Genomic DNA, 22,566 nt, shown 5'->3' on the forward strand with positions numbered 1-22,566 from the left:
TCCAACCGGGTGGCAAGCAATCTGAATTCTCACTGAGACATCCAAACAACTTCCTGGACCCATTTAATCGAGTTCTACACCAATCCTTGCACTTCAACTTTGAGCATGCAACCGTATTGAACCTTGCTTGACAACTCCAACCACTACCCATCTCCCTCTTATTCTTAAAGCCACAAAGAGCTCTAAGTTGACCATCCGTCTCAAGTAACCCATATTTAAGTGGGAAAGTAAAGGTTAAGGATAAGAATTTTACCCACTTGAATGTTGTATTGGATGGTAATGGCTTTGGGAGAGGTGTTTCTAATGATCTTGCAAGCTCCACTCCCTGATGCTTTTCCTTGATAACTTCCACCTCTTTGCGAGCTTCTTCAATTTCAACCTCTTCCTCTTGGTAGCTTTCTTCCAATTTGATCTCTTTTTCATTACTTACCAAGGGCATGGGAGGTTGTGCCCCTTCTTCTTTAATCTCCATGTCAAGTCTAGTGGGAGAGGATTCAATTGTAGATAAGAATTCATCAATGATTGAGTCCATCTCATGATCAACCTCCTCCAAGTCTTCAACCATGATATGCCTTGGAGGTTGTACACCCTCCTGAACATCAAATTCAAACATCTTGGAAGGAGGCTCTATGACTTGAGTTTCCCATGGAGGTTCTGCATCTCCTAAGTCTTCAACCACTTCTTCTTCTTTGATAATTTTGGCTTTCTCCACTTGCTCTAGTACAAAATCAAACTCCTCCTTGATGTCTTCCACCTTTTAACATCTTTCTTCAAGGATCTCTACTACCTCCACCTTTTGGGCCTCCTCTTGCTTCTTTTGAAGTATGGATTCGTGAACCCGATCCATTAAGTCCCTAAGACGATCCCTTCTCTCTTGTTCCATGTCAATAGCATAATTAGGATTATGTTGCTCTTGGATTGATGGATATGGGTGAAAAGGAAGTGCACTAGAGCTTGAGAATTGAGTATTGGGAGTAAAGGATGGATCCACACGAGATATAAGAGCTTGGAGAGTAGAGGTGAGACCGGTGAGAGCAGAGGTAAGTGTGGTTTAAAGCTCCTATTGCCCTTGACGAATAACAGTAAAGGTATCATCTATGGGAGCTTGGGGTAGATAGGAGGGTTCATTTGTTGGAAGAAAGGGCTCATAATACGGAGGTGGTTCTTCTTGATAAAGGTATGGAGATGGTGTATATTGAGGTGGTGGTTCTGGGTATGGTTCATATGGTTCGTATGGTGGTTGGTATGGTGGATAAGGGTTAGGGTCATATGGAGGTGAATGGTGGAAAGGGACTTGTGAGTATGGTGGTTCATAACTATATTGAGAAGGGGGTTCATAGGCATATGGTGGGGCTTGTTGGTAACTACAAGGGGGTCCACCATATCCATTGTCTTGGTACGCACCTTGGAATGGCTCTTGCTCATAGTAAATTGGTGGAGGTTGATTGTCACGAAAAGGTCCACCATAACTATTATCTTGGGATGCATCGTAAAATGGTTGTTGCTCATGGCACATTAGAGGAGGTTGTTGCCGAAAGGGTTGATCAAATCCTTGTGGCTCCTCCCATCTTTGATTGTCCTAACCTTGATGCATGTTCTCAATGTAGCTTCCATTCCCTACAACATAATTTGAACCAAACTCATAGCCAAAGAGGTGAGAATTCATAGTAACTAATAAAAATAAAAACTAATAAGAATAAGCACTAAAGTCCTAAAACTAACAAAAACTAACAAATAAGCAAAAATCAAATATGTACAATAACCAATAATAAGGTACACGTTTGCAATTCCCTGGCAACGGCACAAAAAATTGATGGGGGTAAAAATCGTCGGTAAAGAATTTCACAAAATAATCGCGTTGTAAGTATAGATCTAAACCGACAATTAAACCTCAATCAAATTTAATTTGTTTGTCACTTAAGCAAACCCAATAAAATTAACCGAAGTATTAAACCTCGGGTCGTCTCTCAAGGAATTGCAGGGAGGTATACTTATAATTGGTTATGAGATTGTATCTTTTTGGGTTTTTGAAATAAGGAACATGAAAAATAAATGACAAGAAAGTAAATGAAAATTCAAATGATAAAAGCTCTTGGTAAGGTATGAGAACTAGAAGTCCTATACTCATTATCCTCCTCAATTGTGACATAACAATTGTCCATTGCTCCCACTTAGTCAACCTCTAGCTATGAAGGAAAGTCAAGTGGATGAATCAACTTGATTCCTCAAGTCCTAGTCAACTCCTAAGGAAAGACTAGCTTTAGTGGAATTCAAATCAATTAGCAACTTCTAATTATCAATCAACAAAAGAGTTTGAGAATTCAAGAGTCTCCAATTACTCAACCAAAACCAATAGGAGAAAAACCTACTCTAGCATCCTTCCAAGCATTTTATCAAATACTTGAAAGGCACAAAATAAAAGCATAGAAAAGTAATAAGAGAATATTAAATCTAAACAACTAATTTCAAGGAATCAATAATAACAAATGAAAGGAGAAGTAATAAACATAAAATACCTCAATTTGCAAAAGGAAAATTGAATCTAACATGAAGAATTCATAAACTAAATTGGCAAAATAAGGAAATCACAAAGGGAAATAGATAATTAAAGTACTAGAATAATAGAATGTAGAAGATAAACTAAATTAAAACATGAAAATCTGAATTAGAGAAGAAGTAAACCTAAGACCTAAAACCTAGAGAGAGGAGAGAGCCTTTCTTCCGAGAAAACTACATCTAAACCTAAAATTATGTAAATGAGAAGTTGTGTTTATGATTCCCCACTTTGCAGCCTCTAATTAGTATTTTTGGGCTTGAAACTGGGCCAAAAACAGCCCAAAAATTGCCTCCAGCATTTTCTGATACGTGCAGCACGTGGCTCTGTCACGCGTACACGTCGCCCACGCGTACGCGTTGCTGAACTTTTGCAAGGTCACGCGTACGCGTTATCCATGCGTACGCGTCAACTAACTGCATGGTAATAATAGCAAATTGAATATCATTTTGAAGTCCCGGATGTTAGCTTTCCAACGCAATTGAAACCGCCTCATTCGGACCTTTGTAGCTCAAGTTATGATCGATTTAGTACGAAGAAGTCAGGCTTGACAGCTTAGCAATTCCTTCAATTTCTTGTATTCCTTCCACTTTTGCATATTTTCTTTCCATCCTCTAAGCCATTCCTGCCCTATAAACCCTAAAAACACTTAACAGACATATCACGACATCGAATGGTAATAAGAGAAGATTAAAATTAGCAAATTTAAGGACAAAGAATCATATTTTCAATTATAGCACAAAATTAGGATGGAAAATGTAAAACATGCAAATTATATGAATAAGTGTGAGTTTAGTGGATAAAATCCACTAAATAGAGCACAAGATAAACCCTAAAAATGGGATTTATCACACCACATCGGGCAGAGGCATACGACAAGACGTTTTGGGCCACACCTGTGTCAATTTTGCTACTCCGATTCACACTGGTGATCGAGAAGACTGATGAGCGGATAATTTATACGCTTTTTGGCACTGTTTTTAGTATGTTTTTAGTGTGTTTTAGTTAGTTTTTATTATATTTTTATTAGTTTTTATTTAAAATTCACTTTTCTGGAATTTACTATGAGTTTGTGTGTTTTTCTGTGATTTCAGGTAATTTCTGGCTGAAATTGAGGGACCTGAGCAAAAATCTGATTCAGATGCTGAAAAAGGACTGCAGATGCTGTTGGATTCTGACCTCCCTGCACTCAAAGTAGATTTTCTGGAGTTACAGAAACCCAATTCGCGCGCTCTCAATTGCGTTGGAAAGTAGACATCTAGGACTTTCCAGCAATATATAATAGTCCATACTTTGCCCAAGAATTGATGGCCCAAACTGGCATTCAAAGTCAGCATCAGAATTCCCAACGTTAAACGCCGGAACTGGCACAAAAGTGGGAGTTAAACGCCCAAACTGGCACAAAAGCTGGCGTTTAACTCCAGAAAAAGTCTCTACACGAAAATGCTTCAATGCTCAGCCCAAGCACACACCAAGTGGGCCCGGAAGTGGATTTTTACGTCATTTACTCATTCTTGTAAACCCTAGGTCACTAGTTCTCTATAAATAGGACTTTTTGCTATTGTATCTTCATCTCATGACACATTACACGTTTCATATTGTATGTTCTACGGCATGAGTCTCTAAACCCCATGGTTGGGGGTGAGGAGCTCTGCTGTGTCTTGATGGATTAATGCGATTACTACTGTTTTTCATTCAATCACGCTTGCTGCTATTCTAAGGTACCACTTGTTCTTCAACCTGATGAATGTGATGATCCGTGACACTCATCATCATTCTCACCTATGAACGTGTGCCTGACAACCACCTCCATTCTACCTTCGATTGAGTGTGTATCTCTTGGATTCCTTAATCAGAATCTTCGTGGTATAAGCTAGAACCCATTGGCGGCCATTCTTGAGAATCCGGAAAGTCTAAACCTTGTCTGTGGTATTCCGAGTAGGATTCAGGGATTGAATGGTTGTGACGAGCTTCAAACTCGCGAGTGTTGGGCGTTAGTGACAGACGCAAAAGAATCACTGGATTCTATTCCGACATGATCGAGAACCGACAGATGATTAGCCGTGCTGTGACAGAGCGCGTTGAACATTTTCACTGAGAGGACGGGAGGTAGCCATTGACAACAGTGAAACCCAACATACAGCTTGCCATGTAAGGAGCCTTGCGTGCATGAAGAAGAAGACAGTAAGAAAGCAGAGATTCAGAAGATGGAGCATCTCCAAAATCTCAACCTATTCTCCATTACTGCAAAACAAGTATTTATTTCATGTTCTTTTGCTTTTTACAATTAAATCTGAGAATTATTGATATCCTGACTAAGAGTTACAAGATAACCATAGCTTGCTTCAAGCCGACAATCTCCGTGGGATCGACCCTTACTCACGTAAGGTATTACTTGGACGACCCAGTGCACTTGCTGGTTAGTTGTGCGGAATTACAAAAGTGTGATTGTGATTTCGTGCACCAAGTTTTTGGCGCCGTTGCCGGGGATTGTTCGAGTTTGGACAACTGACGGTTTATCTTGTTGCTTAGATTAGGAATATTTTATTTTTGTTGGTTTAGAGTCTTTTATTTGAGTCTAGTTTCATATTTTAAGTTTGGTGTCAATTGCATGCTTTTACTTTCTCTTAAATTTTCGAATTTGCATAGTCTAAGTTGTTTCTTTACCTTTAAAAATTCTAAGTTTGGTGTCTTCTTTGTGTTTTCCTTTAAATTTTCGAAAATTTGTGTTTGATTTTCTAAAAATTTTTAAGTTTGGTGTCTTTTGTGCTTTTATTTACTTAAAAAATTTTTAAAAAAATTTGTTCTTGGTGTTCATCTTGAACTTCAAAGTGTTCTTGGTGTTCATCTTGACATTCAAAGTTTTCTTGTTTGTTCTCTTTGTTTTGATCTAAAATTTCTAAGTTTAGTGTCATTTTGTTATTTTTCTCTTTCCTCATTAAAATTCAAAAATAAAAAAATATCCTTTCCTTATTTTACTCATAATTTTCGAAATTTTGCATTGATTTAGTCAAAGATTTTCAAAATCATATCTTTCTTTTAGTCAAGTCAAAATTCTAATTTCAAAAGAATTGATTTTTTTCAAATCTTTTTCAAAAATCAAATCTTTTTTTAATTTCTTCAATCATATCTTTTCAATCAAATCTTTTTCAAAATAATTTTCAATCATATCTTTTTAATTAAGTAATTAATTTAGTTTTCAATTTGCTTTGATTCTATTTTATTTTAGTTTTCGAAATTTTATTTTATTTTCCATTTATTTTATTTTACTATTTTCGGTCACTTTTAATTAAAATAAAATAAAAAAAAATATCCGCATCATCTCCTTTTCTCCATCATGGACCTAAGTGGAATTGAGCAGTCCAGAAGGACTATGGGGTCATATGCTAACCCCATTACAGCTGCATATGGGAGTAGCATCTGTATACCTCCCATCAAGGCAAGCAGCTTTGAGCTAAATCCTCAACTCATTATCATGGTGCAGCAAAACTGCCAGTATTCCGGTCTTCCACAGGAAGAACCTACTGAGTTTCTGGCACAGTTCTTACAAATTGCTGACACAGTACGTGATAAAGAGGTGGATCAGGATGTCTACAGATTATTACTATTTCCATTTGCTGTAAAAGATCAAGCTAAGAGGTGGTTGAATAACCAACCCACAGCAAGCATAAAAACATGGAGACAGTTATCAGACAAATTTCTGAATCAATTTTACCCTCCAAAAAGGATGACACAGCTAAGGCTGGACATCCAAGGCTTTAAACAAGAGGATCATGAATCCTTTTATAATGCCTGGGAAAGGTACATAGGTATGCTAAGGAAATGCCCCTCTGAAATATTTTCAAAGTGGGTACAGTTAGACATCTTCTACTATGGGCTTACAGAAAAAGCTCAGATGTCTCTAGACCACTCAGCAGGTGGATCTATACACATGAGGAAAATGATTGAAGAGGCTCAAGAGCTTATAGATATGGTTACTAGAAATCAACATCTATACTCAAGCAGTGAGTCCTCTATAAAAGAAGAAGCTATGGCAGTAACTACTGATCCTAATCCTCAAGAACAGATTGTTGAACTTAATCAACAATTACTCCTGATGACAAAATAGTTAGCAGAATTCAAAGAGATGCTCCAAGAAACTAAAATTGCTAACAAGAATATAGAATCACAGTTGAATCAAACAAAATAGCAGCTATCTAAACAGATAACAGAAGAATGCCAAGCAGTTCAACTAAGGAGTGGGAAGACATTGAATAATTCAGCTCAAAATGGCAAAAAGCCAAGAAAGGAACAACTGACAGAGGATGACCAAACCACTTCCCAAAACCCCTCTGAGGACAGTAAGAGCCCAGAGAGGAATACTTCTGGCGTTCAAACGCCAGAAAAGGGGGAAAAGTTGGCGTTAAACGCCCATTCTGTACCCAGTCTTGGCATGCAAACGCCAATGAGTAATCAGACACCTGAGAGTACTGATATTAACCCCTCTAAGAAGGCTTCTCCAACCACCTCTGTAGGGAATAAACCTGCAGCAACTAAGGTTGAAGAATATAAAGCCAAGATGCCTTATCCTCAGAAACTCCTCCAAGCGGAACAGGATAAACAATTTGCTCGCTTTGCAGACTATCTCAGGACTCTTGAAATAAAGATTCCATTTGCAGAGGCACTTGAGCAAATACCTTCTTATGCTAAGTTCATGAAAGAGATCTTAAGTCATAAGAAGGATTGGAGAGAAACTGAAAAGGTGTTTCTCACTAAAGAATGCAGTGCAGTCATTCTGAAAAGCTTACCAGAGAAGCTGCAAGATCCAGGAAGCTTTATGATACCATGCACATTAGAGGGTGCTTGTACCAAGACAGCCCTATGTGACCTTGGAGCAAGTATCAACCTAATACCTGCATCCACTATCAGAAAGCTTGGGTTGACTGAAGAAGTCAAACCAACCCGGATATGTCTCCAACTTGCTGATGGCTCCATTAAATATCCATCAGGCATGATTGAGGACATAATTGTCAAGGTTGGGCCATTTGTCTTTCCCACTGACTTTGTAGTGCTGGAGATGGAGGAGCACAAGAGTGCAACTCTCATCCTAGGAAGACCTTTCCTAGAAACTGGACGAACTCTTATTGATGTACAAAAAGGGGAAGTAACCCTGAGAGTCAATGAGGATGAGTTCAAGTTGAATGCTGTCAAAGCTATGCAGCATCCAGACACATCAAATGACTGCATGAGCACTGATTTTATTGACTCTTTGGTGGAAGAGATCAATATGACTGAGAGTATCGAATCAGAGCTAGAGGGTATCTTTAAAGATGTTCAGCCTGACCTGGAGGAACCAGAGGAAATAAAAGAACCTCTGAAAATTCCTCAGGAAGAGGATAAGCCTCTTAAACCCGAGCTCAAGCCACTACCACCATCCCTGAAGTATGCATCTCTGGGAGAAGGTGACACTTTTCCAGTGATCATAAGCTCTGCTTTAAATTCACAGGAAGAGGAAGCACTGATTCAAGTGCTAAGGACACACAAGACAGCTCTTGGGTGGTCCATAAGTGATCTTAAGGGCATTAGCCCAGCAAGATGCATGCACAAAATCCTATTGAAAGATAATGCCAAGCCAGTGGTTCAACCACAGAGGCGGCTAAATCCAGCAATGAAGGAGGTGGTGCAGAAAGAGGTCACTAAGTTACTAGAGGCTGGGATTATTTATCCTATTTCTGATAGCCCCTGGGTGAGCCCTGTCCAAGTTTTCCCCAAGAAGGGAGGTATGACAGTGGTTCATAATGAAAAGAATGAACTGGTTCCTACAAGAATAGTTACAGGGTGGCGTATGTGTATTGACTACAGAAGGCTCAATACAGCCACCAGAAAGGATCATTTTCCTCTACCATTCATAGACCAAATGCTAGAAAGACTAGCGGGTCATGATTATTACTGCTTTTTGGATGGCTATTCAGGCTATAATCAAATTGCAGTGGACCCTAAAGATCAAGAGAAAACAACATTCACCTGTCCTTCTGGCGTATTTGCCTACAGAAGAATGCCTTTTGGTCTATGCAATGCACCTGCAACTTTTCAGAGGTGCATGCTCTCCATCTTCTCTGATATGGTAGAGAAGTTCCTGGAAGTCTTCATGGATGACTTTTCAGTATTTGGAGACTCATTCAGCTCCTGTCTTGATCATCTAGCACTTGTCCTGAAAAGGTGCCAAGAGACTAACCTGGTCTTAAACTGGGAGAAATGTCACTTTATGGTGACTGAAGGAATCGTCCTTGGACACAAAATTTCAAGCAAGGGAATAGAGGTGGATCAAGCAAAGGTAGAGGTAATTGAAAAATTACCACCACCTGCCAATGTTAAGGCAATCAGAAGCTTTCTGGGGCATGCATGATTCTACAGAAGGTTTATAAAGGATTTTTCAAAAATTGCAAAACCTCTGAGTAACCTGCTAGTTGCTGACACACCATTTGTGTTTGACACAGAGTGTCTGCAGGCGTTTGAGGCCCTGAAAGCCAAGCTGGTCACAACACCAGTCATCTCTGCACCAGACTGGACATTACCATTCGAACTAATATGTGATGCCAGTGACCATGCCATCGGTGCAGTGTTGGGACAGAGGCACAACAAGCTTCTGCACGTCATTTATTATGCTAGTCGTGTTCTAAATGACGCACAGAAGAATTACACAACCACAGAAAAAGAGTTACTTGTAGTGGTTTATGCCATTGACAAGTTTAGATCCTATTTAGTAGTGTCAAAAGTGATTGTGTACAATGACCAAGCTGCTCTTAAATACTTACTCACAAAGCAGGATTCAAAACCCAGGCTCATAAGATGGGTGTTGCTTCTGCAAGAGTTTGATATAGAAATAAGAGACAGAAAAGGGACAGAGAACCAGGTAGCTGATCACTTGTCCCGGATAGAACTAGTAGCTAGGGCGTCCCTCCCCTCTATTGAGATCTCTGAGACCTTTCTAGAGGAGCAACTCTTTGCCATTCAGGAAACACCATAGTTTGCAGATATTGCAAACTATAAAGCTGTGAGGTTCATACCCCAGGAGTACAGCAGGGTGCAGAGAAAAAAATTAATCTCAGATGCCAAGTACTACCTATGGGATGAGCCATATCTCTTTAAGAGATGTGCAGACGGAATGATTCGAAGATGTGTACCTAGAGAGGAAGCACAAAAGATCCTATGGCATTGCCATGGATCACAGTATGGGGGACATTTCGAAAGTGAGCGAACAGCTACTAAGGTCCTCCAATGTGGTTTCTACTGGCCTACTCTTTATAGGGATGCCCGAGAGTTTGTGCGTAACTGTGACAGTTGCCAAAGAGCTGGTAACTTGCCTCATGGTTACGCCATGCCTCAACAAGGGATCTTAGAGATTGAGTTGTTTGATGTATGGGGCATTGACTTCATGGGTCCTTTCCCACCATCATACTCAAACACTTATATTCTGGTGGCAGTAGACTATGTATCTAAATGGGTAGAAGCAATTGCCACACCCAATAATGATACTAAGACTGTGCTAAAATTCTTCCAGAGACACATCTTCAGCAGGTTCGGTGTTCCCAGAGTACTAATCAGTGATGGGGGCACTCACTTCTGCAATAAACAGCTGTCCTCTGCTATGGTCCGATATGGGATTAACCACAAAGTGGAAACTCCGTATCATCCACAGACAAATGGGCAAGCTGAAGTCTCTAATAGAGAGCTAAAGAGAATCTTGGAACAGACTGTAATTGCCCGTAGAAAGGATTGGGCAAGGAGCTTGGATGATGCTCTGTGGGCATATAGAACAGCATTCAAGACCCCTATAGGAACCTCTCCATACCAACTTATGTATGGCAAGGCCTGTCATCTGCCCGTGGAACTGGAACATAAAGCCTACTGGGCAACCAGATTCCTAAACCTGGATGCTAAGTTAGCTGGTGAAAAAAGATTGCTTCAGCTAAATGAGCTAGAGGAATTCAGACTCAGTGCCTTTGAAAATGCAAAAATCTATAAGGAAAAGGCAAAGCAGTGGCATGACAAGAAGTTGTCATCCAGAGTCTTTGAGCCAGGACAAAAAGTTTTGCTCTTCAACTCTAGGCTCAGACTATTCCCAGGAAAACTGAAATCCCGATGGAGGGGTCCGTATGTGATTACAGGAGTGTCACCATATGGATATGTTGAGCTTCAAGATATTGATTCTGACAAAAAGTTCATTGTTAATGGACAGAGAATCAAACATTATCTTGAAAGCAATTTTGAGCAAGAATGCTCAAAACTGAGGCTTGAATAAAGCTCAGTCAAGGTCTAGCTAAAGACATTAAAGAAGCGCTTATCTTGAATGAGTCTCAGCAGAGGTCCAGCTAAAGACAATAAAGAAGCGCTTGATGAGAGGCAACCCAGTCATTGGAAGGTTATTTGATTTACTTAATAGAAGTTTAATATATATTCTTTGAGGTTGATCATCAAAATTGAAGGAATTCACAGAGTTACAGAAGGATTCAGTGAAAAAAGCAGAGAAAAGGAGCTTGCTGGCAAGAAAATGCCAGTAAAGGCACCATTTTGGGCGTTAAACGCCAGAATTGCAGCATCCTGGGCGTTCAGCAAAACGCCCAATGATAAAGGGGTTTTCTGGCATTTAACGCCAGCCAGGGCACCTGGCTGGGCGTTAAACACCCATAATGGCCAACAATTGGGCGTTAAACGCCAGAATGGATACCATTCTGGGCGTTTAACGCCAGAGAGGCAGAGGAAGGAGATTTTGTTTTCCACTTCAAATTTTTTCAAATCTTCATGTTTTGATCCATAATTTTCTACATAAACATGTTACAAATTTTCATCATTCACCCTCAAATTTCAAAAATTCAACAATTTTCTCAATTATTTTTCAAATCTCTTTCAAATCCTTTCCAAATCTTCTTCAAAAACTCAAGTATTTTCTCAAATTCTTTCCATATCTTCTCAAATCTCTTTCAAAACTTTCGAAGTCCCTCCCCCTCCCTTATAAATACACATTCGGCCATCCCCCTCTCTTCACCATTCGAATTTGCTTCTCCTCCTCTCTCTTCTCTTTCCTTTCTTTTGCTTGAGGGCAAGCAAACCTCTAAGTTTGGTGTACTTTTCCATGATCACTAAGCTAAGGCTCATCAAGATCATGGCTCCCAAGGAAAAACAATCCAATTCAAGAGGCAAGAAAGAGAATACTCCAAAAAATTTTTGGAGTCAAGAGAGGTTCTTAACCAAAGAACATGCAGACCATTACTTCAAAATAATGGGTCTAAGGTCAGTGATCCCGGAAGTTAAATTCGATCTGAAAGAAGATGAATATCCAGAGATCCAAGAGCAAATTCGAAACAGAGGATGGGAAATTCTAGCCAATCCTGAGACAAGGGTTGGAAGAAACATGGTTCAGGAATTCTACTCAAATCTGTGGCTGACAGATAAGCAGAGAATGACTGGAACTGCTTTCCATACCTACAGAACCATGGTCAGAGGGAGAACTATTTACTTCCATCTAGACAAAATAAGAGAGGTCTTCAAACTGCCTCAACTACAAGATGATCCTGAATCCTTTAACAGGAGAATGGTGAGAGCAGATAAGGGGTTAGATCAAGTTCTAGAGGACATATGCCTCCCTGGAACTAAGTGGATAACCAATTCAAAAGGTGTCCCAAACCAACTCAAGAGGGGAGATCTCAAACCAGTTGCAAGAGGTTGGCTAGACTTCATTGGGCGTTCTATATTGCCCACTAGCAACCGTTCTGAGGTCACTGTCAAGAGGGCAGTGATGATTCACTGCATTATGCTGGGAAAAGAAGTGGAGGTTCATCATCTGATTTCTTGTGAGATTTACACAATTGCAAACAAGAACTCCACTGAAGCCAAACTGGCTTACCCAAGCTTAATCTTTCTGCTATGTAAAGATGCTGGGGTGAGGATGGGAGTAGATGAATTCATCCCAATTGATCATCCAATCACCAAGAAGTCAATGGAAGGACAAATGCAAGACAACTCTATCAAGAGGAGGGCGCAGGAATTCCTCCCTGAACTTCCTGAAATTGACTACTGGGCCCGCCTAGAAGCATCTGTTGCCAAGCTATAGGAAGCCATGGAACGAATCAAGGAAGAACAGGATAATCAAAACTGCATGCTCTGCAAATTGCTGAAGGAACAAGAGAAGCAGGGGCGTGAGCTACAGGAGCTAAAGTGCCAGAAGCTCTCCCTTGAAGGGTCAAACACCCCACCAATTGAGGGAGCATCCACTTCTCAAAATCAAGGTTGTTGAGTCCTAACTCTGTGATACCCTTTATTACTAGGAATCTATTTTAGAGTCATTTAAATTTCTGTTTTTATTTTTCTGTCTTATATTATTATTGGTCTTCTCTTATATTTAATTTTGAGTCTTGTTTTATTCCATAATTAATAAAATTTAAAGTTTATGTCTTAAAGCTATGAATGTACTATGAATCCATCACCTCTCTTAAATGAAAAATGCTTTAATCACAAAAGAACAAGAAGTACAGGATTTCGAATTCATCTTTGAAACTAGTTGAATTAGTTTGATGTGGTGACAATACTTTTTGCTTTCTGAATGAATGCTTGAACAGTGCATATGTCTTTTGAATTTGTTGTTTAAAGAATGTTAAATTTGTTGGCTCTTGAAAGAATGATGGAAAAGGAGAAATGTTATTGAGGATCTGAAAAATCATCAAATTGATTCTTGAAGCAAGAAAAAGCAGTGAATTCAAAAAAAAAAGAGCAAGCAGAAAAAGCCAATAGCCCTTTAAACCAAAAGGCAAGGGTAAAAATAAAAAGGATCCAAGGCTTTGAGCATCAGTGGATAGGAGGGCCTACAGGAACAATATCCTGGCCTAAGCGGCTAAACCAAGCTGTCCCTAACCATGTGCTTGTGGCGTGAAGGTGTCAAGTGAAAACTTGAGACTGAGCGGTTAAAGTCGTGATCCAAGGCAAAAAGAGTGTGCTTAAGAACCCTGGACACCTCTAATTGGGGACTCTAGCAAAGCTGAGTCACAATCTGAAAAGGTTCACCCAGTTATATGTCTGTGGCATGGATGTATCCGGTGGTAATACTGGAAAACAGAGTGCTTTGGGCCACGGCCAAGACTCATAAAAGTAGATGTGTTCAAGAATCAACATACTTAAACTAGGAGAATTAATAACACTATCTAAATTCTGAGTTCCTATAGATGCTAATCATTCTGAACCTCAAAGGATAAAGTGAGATGCCAAAACTGTTCAGAGGCAAAAAGCTACTAGTCCCGCTCATCTAATTGGAGCTAAGCTTCATTGATATTTCAGAGTTTATAGTATATTCTCTTCTTTTTATCCTATTTTATTTTTAGTTGCTTGGGGACAAGCAACAATTTAAGTTTGGTGTTGTGATGAGCGGATAATTTATACGCTTTTTGGCACTGTTTTTAGTATGTTTTTAGTGTGTTTTAGTTAGTTTTTATTATATTTTTATTTAAAATTCACTTTTCTGGACTTTACTATGAGTTTGTATATTTTTCTGTGATTTCAGGTAATTTCTGGCTGAAATTGAGGGACCTGAGCAAAAATCTGATTCAGAGGCTGAAAAAGGACTGCAGATGCTGTTGGATTCTGACCTCCCTGCACTCAAAGTGGATTTTATGGAGTTATAGAAGCCCAATTGGTGCGCTCTCAATTGCGTTGGAAAGTAGACATCCAGGAATTTCCAGCAATATATAATAATCCATACTTTGCCCAAGAATTGATGGCCCAAACTGGCGTTCAAAGTCAGCATCAGAATTCCTGGCGTTAAACGCCGGAAGTGGCACAAAAGTGGGAGTTAAACGCCCAAACTGGCACAAAAGCTGGCGTTTAACTCCAGGAAAAGTCTCTACACGAAAATGCTTCAATTCTCAGCCCAAGCACACTCCAAGTGGGCCCAGAAGTGGATTTTTACGTCATTTACTCATTCTTGTAAACCCTAGGTCACTAGTTCTCTATAAATAGGACTTTTTGCTATTGTATCTTCATCTCATGACACATTACACGTTTCATATTGTATGTTCTACGGCATGAGTCTCTAAACCCCATGGTTGGGGGTGAGGAGCTCTGCTGTGTCTTGATGGATTAATGCGGTTACTACTGTTTTTCATTCAATCACGCTTGCTTCTATTCTAAGGTACCACTTGTTCTTCAACCTGATGAATGTGATGATCCGTGACACTCATCATCATTCTCACCTATGAACGTGTGCCTGACAACCACCTCCGTTCTACCTTCGATTGAGTGTGTATCTCTTGGATTCCTTAATCAGAATCTTTGTGGTATAAGCTAGAACCCATTGGCGGCCATTCTTGAGAATCCGGAAAGTCTAAACCTTGTCTGTGGTATTCCGAGTAGGATTCAGGAATTGAATGGTTGTGACGAGCTTCAAACTCGCGAGTGTTGGGCGTTAGTGACAGACGCAAAAGAATCACTGGATTCTATTCCGACATGATCGAGAACCGACAGATGATTAGCCGTGCTGTGACAGAGCGCGTTGAACATTTTCACTGAGAGGACTGGAGATAGCCATTGACAACAGTGAAACCCAACATACAGCTTGCCATGGAAGGAGCCTTGCGTGCATGAAGAAGAAGACAGTAGGAAAGCAGAGATTCAGAAGATAGAGCATCTCCAAAACCTCAACCTGTTCTCAATTACTGCAAAACAAGTATTTATTTCATGTTCTTTTGCTTTTTACAATTAAATCTGAGAATTATTGATATCCTGACTAAGAGTTACAAGATAACCATAGCTTGCTTCAAGCCGACAATCTCCGTGGGATAAACCCTTACTCACGTAAGGTATTACTTGGACGACCCAGTGCACTTGCTGGTTAGTTGTGTGGAATTACAAAAGTGTGATTGTGATTTCATGCACCAAAGACGATGAGCCGTACATCCTAGCATCTGAGGCGCGTCCTGTGTTCTACGTGGAGGATGAGGTAGACAAAGGATGAAGTGTAGTAGTCCATGTGAAGCCAAGAGATTTGTTTGACATGGGCGAAGATTATGAACATTGTGAGGTCGACCTTCATCCCCAGTCTTGTATGACTAGCTTTTCTGAATTTGATGTTGAAGGCCTGCGATTGACAAGAGACGGCGATTTAGAGGAATCCACTAACGACGAGGTTGAAGATTGTGATGAGGCTGCCGATTCCTGAAATACATTTCTTTATCATGCATATAGCTCATATTCATGGGAGATTCTGCATATATACCACTGTCATGATTCACCTATGATAGATAATGGATTGTATTCTAGTCATATCATTAGACAATAGATTGAATTGATTGAGTTATTTTAGATTTTTTAAAACTTATCATCTCATATAAAGCTCTTTTATTTGACTGGTTTCTCATATAAAGCTCTTTTATTTAACTGATACCTCTCCTTCAAGACTTCTTACAATCATATTTTTTTATTGTCCCTATACATTCTTTCTATGTTCGTGGCCTATTAGGGAAATTGGAGAGCCGAGACTTCTTTCTCATTTGCAGAAGCCATTGGTTTATAGAGAAGATGATAGATGCGTCTCCATTCTCTTCATTGGACCATGCAACATCCTTCGCAAGGCAGTTATGGTTCAAAGAGTCCCATTTACAATCATGGCTGGATGCCTTCTCTGGACACAGTCACCTCTATCGAGCCAATGGTTATGCACCGGCTTCAATGATGAGGGTTTGATTGCTACTGCCTAATTTAATTTTCAAAATCCTTTTCATATTCGTGGATGAAACCCTTTTCATGTGGTTATGTTAAAATTTTAGGAATTGCTTCAATAGGACCGAAGGTACCGGGCTAAATTTGGGTTTGAGTTTATAACAAGTACGAAAACATGGTGCTCATAGAAAATACTTGATGAGGTAAAGGTAAAAATTCATGTTTTACTTTTGTATTTATCTAATGTATATAATAGTTCTATATCTATATAGCTAAATTCTAATCTTTGTTTTGTAAAATTGATACATTAGAATCATTTATCTATGTTTACGTGCAAAAAGATTATGAAATATTGATAAGAATAAAATAAGCCGAATCACCATTGAGGGTGGATAATTTAATTGTATTTTGTAGATCAAGATAAACTCTATTTGCCCTTTGATGAATCCATATCTGACGATATATTTTGGATTGATTTGGATGGATTTCATCACATAAACTCACACTTATTCACCTAAATAGCATGCTTTTGTATTTTCTCCCTAAATTGTGCTTGATTAGGAAAACATGCTCTTTTGTGCTTATTTTGACTAATTTTATTCCATTTACCTTTCGTTCGATACCTTGATGTTATTTGTGAGTGATTTTAGATGAATAAGGTAGGAATCACTTAGTGGGAATGGAAGAGGAGCATGCAATTGGGAGAAAGCATGAAGAAAATAAAAGAGAAGAGAACAGCCATGCGTGCGTGCGCACAAGGATGCGTGCGTATGCAAAAGGAGGAAATCAGCATGCGTGCGTGCGCACAACCCTCTGTGCGTACGCATAAGTGGAAATTTGGTGAAGTGTGCAGACGCACACGCCTGTGCGTCCGCACAGGTACCAGTGCGTGCCTTCATTAAAAATGCACGTGCACTCGCATTTTGGGGCTCTTTTTGGCCCATTTCTGAAGGCTTGGAGGCTGAATTCAAGTGCTATATGAAGGGAACTTCATGCCATATGAAGGGGAGCCATCTTAGAATAGAAAAAACACATAGTAGGAGTAGGAGTAGTGTAGATTAGCTAGAAAATTCTCTCTTAGGGTTTTAATTAGGGTTTGTAGAATTTTATACTTCAAGTTTGATTTTGGATTCTAGCAATTGCATTGTAAGTATTTCTTTAATTGTCTCTTTTAATTATATTACTTGTTCTACACTTTCATCTATTTTAACTTCTCTTGTCAATATATGCATAGTTTGCAATTTTGGATTCCTAGTTGTTGAATTTGATGTTTGATGCTTATTTTATGCTTGTTGAGTTGCTTTGGTTGTTTGTTATCATTTATGGTTCATAGATTTCATTATTTTCCCAATTTTGTCATATTTTATGATTATGCATATTAGGTGTTTGATGAAATGTCAATTTTGATTATGGGGTAGATTTCCACCCCTTGGCTTGGGGAAAATGAGTTTATGGATTACTAGAGCCATAATGTCCAACATTTAGTGATAATTCTTGGGTTGTTAGTTATTGTTTCCACTAACGCTAGCTTTTTACTAAGGTAATTAGTAAGTTAGCTAGGACTTGTGGATTAATGACAATTATGCTCACTTGACTTATCCTCCGATATTAAGGGTTGACTTAGTGAGATTAATCCATCATATTTGGGGTGGTAAAAGCGTTGCTTTTTGTTTTTCCATAACCATTTATGGCACCAAAGGCCGGAGAAACCACTAGAAAGAGGAAAGGGAAGGCAAAAGCTTCTACCTCTGAGTCATGGGAGATAGAGAGATTCATCTCAAAGGTCCATCAAGACCACTTCTCTGAAGTTGTGGCCAAGAAGAAGGTGATCCCCGAGGTCCCTTTCAAACTCAAAAAGGGTGAATATTCGGAGATCTGACATGAGATTCGAAGAAGAGGTTGGGAAATTCTCACCAACCCCATTCAACAAGTCAGAATCTTAATGGTTCAAGAGTTTTATGCCAATGCATGGATTACCAAGAACCATGATCAAAGTGTGAACCCGGACCCAAAGAATTGGCTTACAATGGTCCGGGGAAAATGCTTAGATTTTAGTCCGGAAAATGTAAGGTTGGCATTCAACTTGCCCATGATGCAAGGAGATGTATGCCCCTACACTAGAAGGGTCAACTTTGATCAAAGGTTGGACCAAGTCCTCATAGACATTTGTGAAGAGGGCGCTCAATGGAAGAGAAATTCAAGAGGGAAGCCGGTTCAACTAAGAAGGCATGACCTCAAGCCCGTGGCTAGGGGATGGTTGGAGTTCATCCAACGCTCAATCATTCCTACTAGCAACCGGTCTGAAGTTACTATAGACCGGGCTATCATGATCCATAGCATCATGATTGGAGAGGAAGTAGAAGTTCATGATGTTATATCCCTAGAACTCTACAAGGTGGCGGACAAGTCCTCTACTTTGGCAAGGTTAGCCTTCCCTCATCTCATTTGTGACCTCTGCAATTCAGCTGGAATTGACATAGAGGAAGACATCCTCATTGATGAGGACAAGCCCATCACTAAGAAAAAGATGGAGCAAACAAGAGAACCTCACCAAGAGCATGAGGAAATTCCTCATCATGAAGTTCCTGAGATGCCTCAAGGGATGCATTTTCCTCTACAAAACTATTGGGAGCAAATCAACACCTCCCTAGGAGAATTAAGTTCTAACATGGGACAGCTAAGGGTGGAGCACCAAGAGCATTCAATCCTCCTCCATGAAATTAGAGAAGACCAAAGAATCATGAGGGAGGAGCAACAAAGGCAAGGAAGAGACATTGAGGAGCTTAAGCACTCCATAAGATCTTCAAGAGGAAGAACAAGCCGCCATCACTAAGGTGGACCCGTTCTTTAATTTTCTTGCTCTCTATTTTCTATTTTTTGTTTGTTAGGCTTTATGTTTTATTTATGTTTGTGTCTTATTACATGATCACTAGTGTCTAAGTGTCTATGCCTTTAAGCTATGAAACGTCCTATAAATCCATCACCTTTCTTAAATAAAAAATGTTTTTAATTACAAAAGAAAAAGAAGTACATGAATTTTGAATTTTAAAACAGATTAATTATTTTGATGTGGTGGCAATACTCTTTGTTTTCTGAATGAATTCTTGAACAGTGCATATTTTTGAATTTGTTGTTTATGAATGTTAAAATTGTTGGCTCTTGAAAGAATGATGGACAAGGAGAAATTTTATTGATAATCTGAAAAATCATAAAAATTGATTCTTGAAGCAAGAAAAAGCAGTGAAAAGCTTGCAGAAAAAATATATATGAAAAAAAAAGAGAGAGAAAAAGAAAGAAAAAGAAAAAGTAAGCAGAAAAAGCCAATAGCCCTTTAAACCAAAAGGCAAGGGTAAAATAAAAAGGATCCAAGACTTTGAGTATCAGTGGATAGGAGGGCCTAAAGGAATAAAATCCTGGCCTAAGCAGCTAAACCAAGCTGTCCCTAACCATGTGCTTGTGGCGTGAAGGTGTCAAGTGAAAAGCTTGAGACTAAGCGGTTAAAGTCGTGGTCCAAAGCAAAAAAAAAGAGTGTGCTTAAGATCTCTGGACACCTCTAATTGGGGACTCTAGCAAAGCTGAGTCACAATCTGAAAAGGTTCACCCAGTTATGTGTCTGTGGCATTTATGTATCCGGTGGTAATACTGGAAAACAAAATGCTTAGGGTCACGGCCAAGACTCATAAAGTAGCTGTGTTCAAGAATCAACATACTGAACTAGGAGAATCAATAACACTATTTAAATTCTGAGTTCCTATAGATGCCAATCATTCTAAACCTCAAAGGATAAAGTGAGATGCCAAAACTGTTCAGAAGCAAAAAGCTAATAGCCCCGCTCATCTAATTAAGACTGATCTTCATAGATGTTTTTGAAATTCATTGTATATTCTCTTCTTTTTATCCTATTTTATTTTTAGTTGCTTGGGGACAAGCAACAATTTAATTTTGGTGTTGTGATGAGCGGATAATTTATACGCTTTTTGGCACTGTTTTTAGGTAATTTTTAGTATGTTTTAGTTAGTTTTTATTATATTTATATTAGTTTTTAATTAAAAATCACATTTCTGGACTTTACTATGAGTTTGTGTATTTTTCTATAATTTTAGGTATTTTCTGGCTGAAATTGAGGGACCTGAGCAAAAATCTTATTCAGAGGCTGAAAAAGGACTGCAGATGTTGTTGGATTCTGACCTCCCTGCACTCGAAGTGGATTTTCTGGAGCTACAAAAGCCCAATTGGCACGCTCTTAATTGCGTTGGAAAGTAAACATCCTGGGCTTTCCCTTAATATATAATAGTTTATACTTTGCTTGAGATTTGATAGCCCAAACCGGCATTCCAAGTCAGCATAAAAATTCTGGCGTCAAAACGCCAAAACTGGCATAAAAGCTGGAGTTAAATGCCCAAACTGGCACAAAAGCTGGCGTTTAACTCCAAGAGAAGCCTCTACACATGAAAGCTTCAATGCTCAGCCCAAGCACACACCAAGTGGGCCCGGAAGTAGATTTCTGCATCATTTACTCATTTCTGTAAACCCCAGGCTACTAGTTCTCTATAAATAGAACCTTTTGCTATTGTATTTTCATAATCGATTAGTCTTATGCTATCTTAGATCTTTTTGGGGGCTGGCCTCATGGCCATGCCTAGACCTTGTTCTTATGTATTTTCAACGGTGGAGTTTCTACACACCATAGATTAAGGTGTGGAGCTCTGGTGTTCCTCGAGAATTAATGCAAAGTACTATTGTTTTTCTATTCAATTCAAGCTTATTATTATTCTAAGATATTCATTCGCACTCAAGAACATGATGAATGTGATGATTATGTGACACTCATCACCATTCTCACCTATGAACGCGTGCCTGACAACCACTTCCATTCTACATGCAACAAGCTTGAATGTATATCTCTTGGGTTTCTAATCTAAGATTAGAACCTTCGTGGTATAGGCTAGAATTATTGGTGGCCATTCCTGAGATCCAGAAAGTCTAAACCTTGTATGTGGTATTCTGAGTAGGATCTGGGAAGGGATGGCTGTGACGAGCTTCAAACTCGCGAGTGTTGGGCGTAGTGACAGACGCAAAGGGATCAATGGATCGTACTCCAACATGATCGAGAACCGACAGATGATTAGCCGTGTGGTGACAACACATTTGGACCATTTTTACTGAGAGGACGGGAGGTAGCCATTGACAACAGTGAAACCCAACATACAGCTTGCCATGGAAAGGAGTATGAATGATTGGATGAAGACAATAGAAAAGCAGAAGTTCAGGAGGAACAAAGCATCTTCATATGCTTATCTGAAATTCTCACCAATGTATTACATAAGTATCTCTATCTTATTTTATCGTTTATTCATCTTTTAATTATCAATCCTCTATAACCATTTGAATCCGCCTGACTGAGATTTACAAGATGTCCATAGCTTGCTTCAAGCCGACAATCTCCGTGGGATCGACCCTTACTCACGTAAGGTTTATTACTTGGACGACCCAATACACTTGCTGGTTAGTTGTGCAGAATTGTGAAAAAGAGTTGAGATTACAATTGTGCGTACCAAGTTGTTGGCGCCATTGATGATCACAATTTCGTGCACCAGTATCTATGGTCTTTACGTCACCTGTCGCTAGCTCCTCTTCTCTGGTCATCAATCGCTAGCATGGTTCTGAAAATCGGACCAGTCGGACCGGTCTAATCGTGAACCGATATGTTTTATGGTTCGGTTCTTTAAGTAAAATCGTTGATTCAAAAACTGGATGCAAATCGCTAAACTGGCTGGTCAGACCGAACCGGAATCCGGTCGGTTCAAACGAAACGACACCGTATCGCTTCAGAAAGCATGCGAGTGCCCCTAGCCCTAGAGCCTCCTTTCTCCCTTCTCCTTCCTTCTCCCCAATCCCCAAAGAAAAAGGAAGCCCTAGCCTTTATCACCGCCGCGTCCGTCGAACTCAACCCTAGCCTCCATCGTCGTTGCCATTCTTTTCACCGCCGCCGTCCCTATGGTCTGGTCGTCTCTTTACTGTCCAACCGGTCGCCTCCAGCCCCTCTGTACACTCGCGAATCACAAGCTTCTCTGCGTCGTTCATTGCACGTCGTGGGTCGTCATGCTCGTCTCCCGTTGTCCGTCGTCACTCCGAATTTTTGAAAATTAAATATTAAATTATTTATAAGATTATATTTTTAAGAGATTTTATATATAAATTAAATATTTTTTTATTTATGATTTAAAGTTTTAGTAATTGAATAATAATAATAATAATAATAATAATAATAATAATAATAATAATAATAATAATAATAATAATAATAATAATAATAATAATAATAATAA

Source organism: Arachis ipaensis, chromosome B04, assembly GCF_000816755.2.
Source record: "Arachis ipaensis cultivar K30076 chromosome B04, Araip1.1, whole genome shotgun sequence".
NCBI lineage: Eukaryota > Viridiplantae > Streptophyta > Magnoliopsida > Fabales > Fabaceae > Arachis > Arachis ipaensis.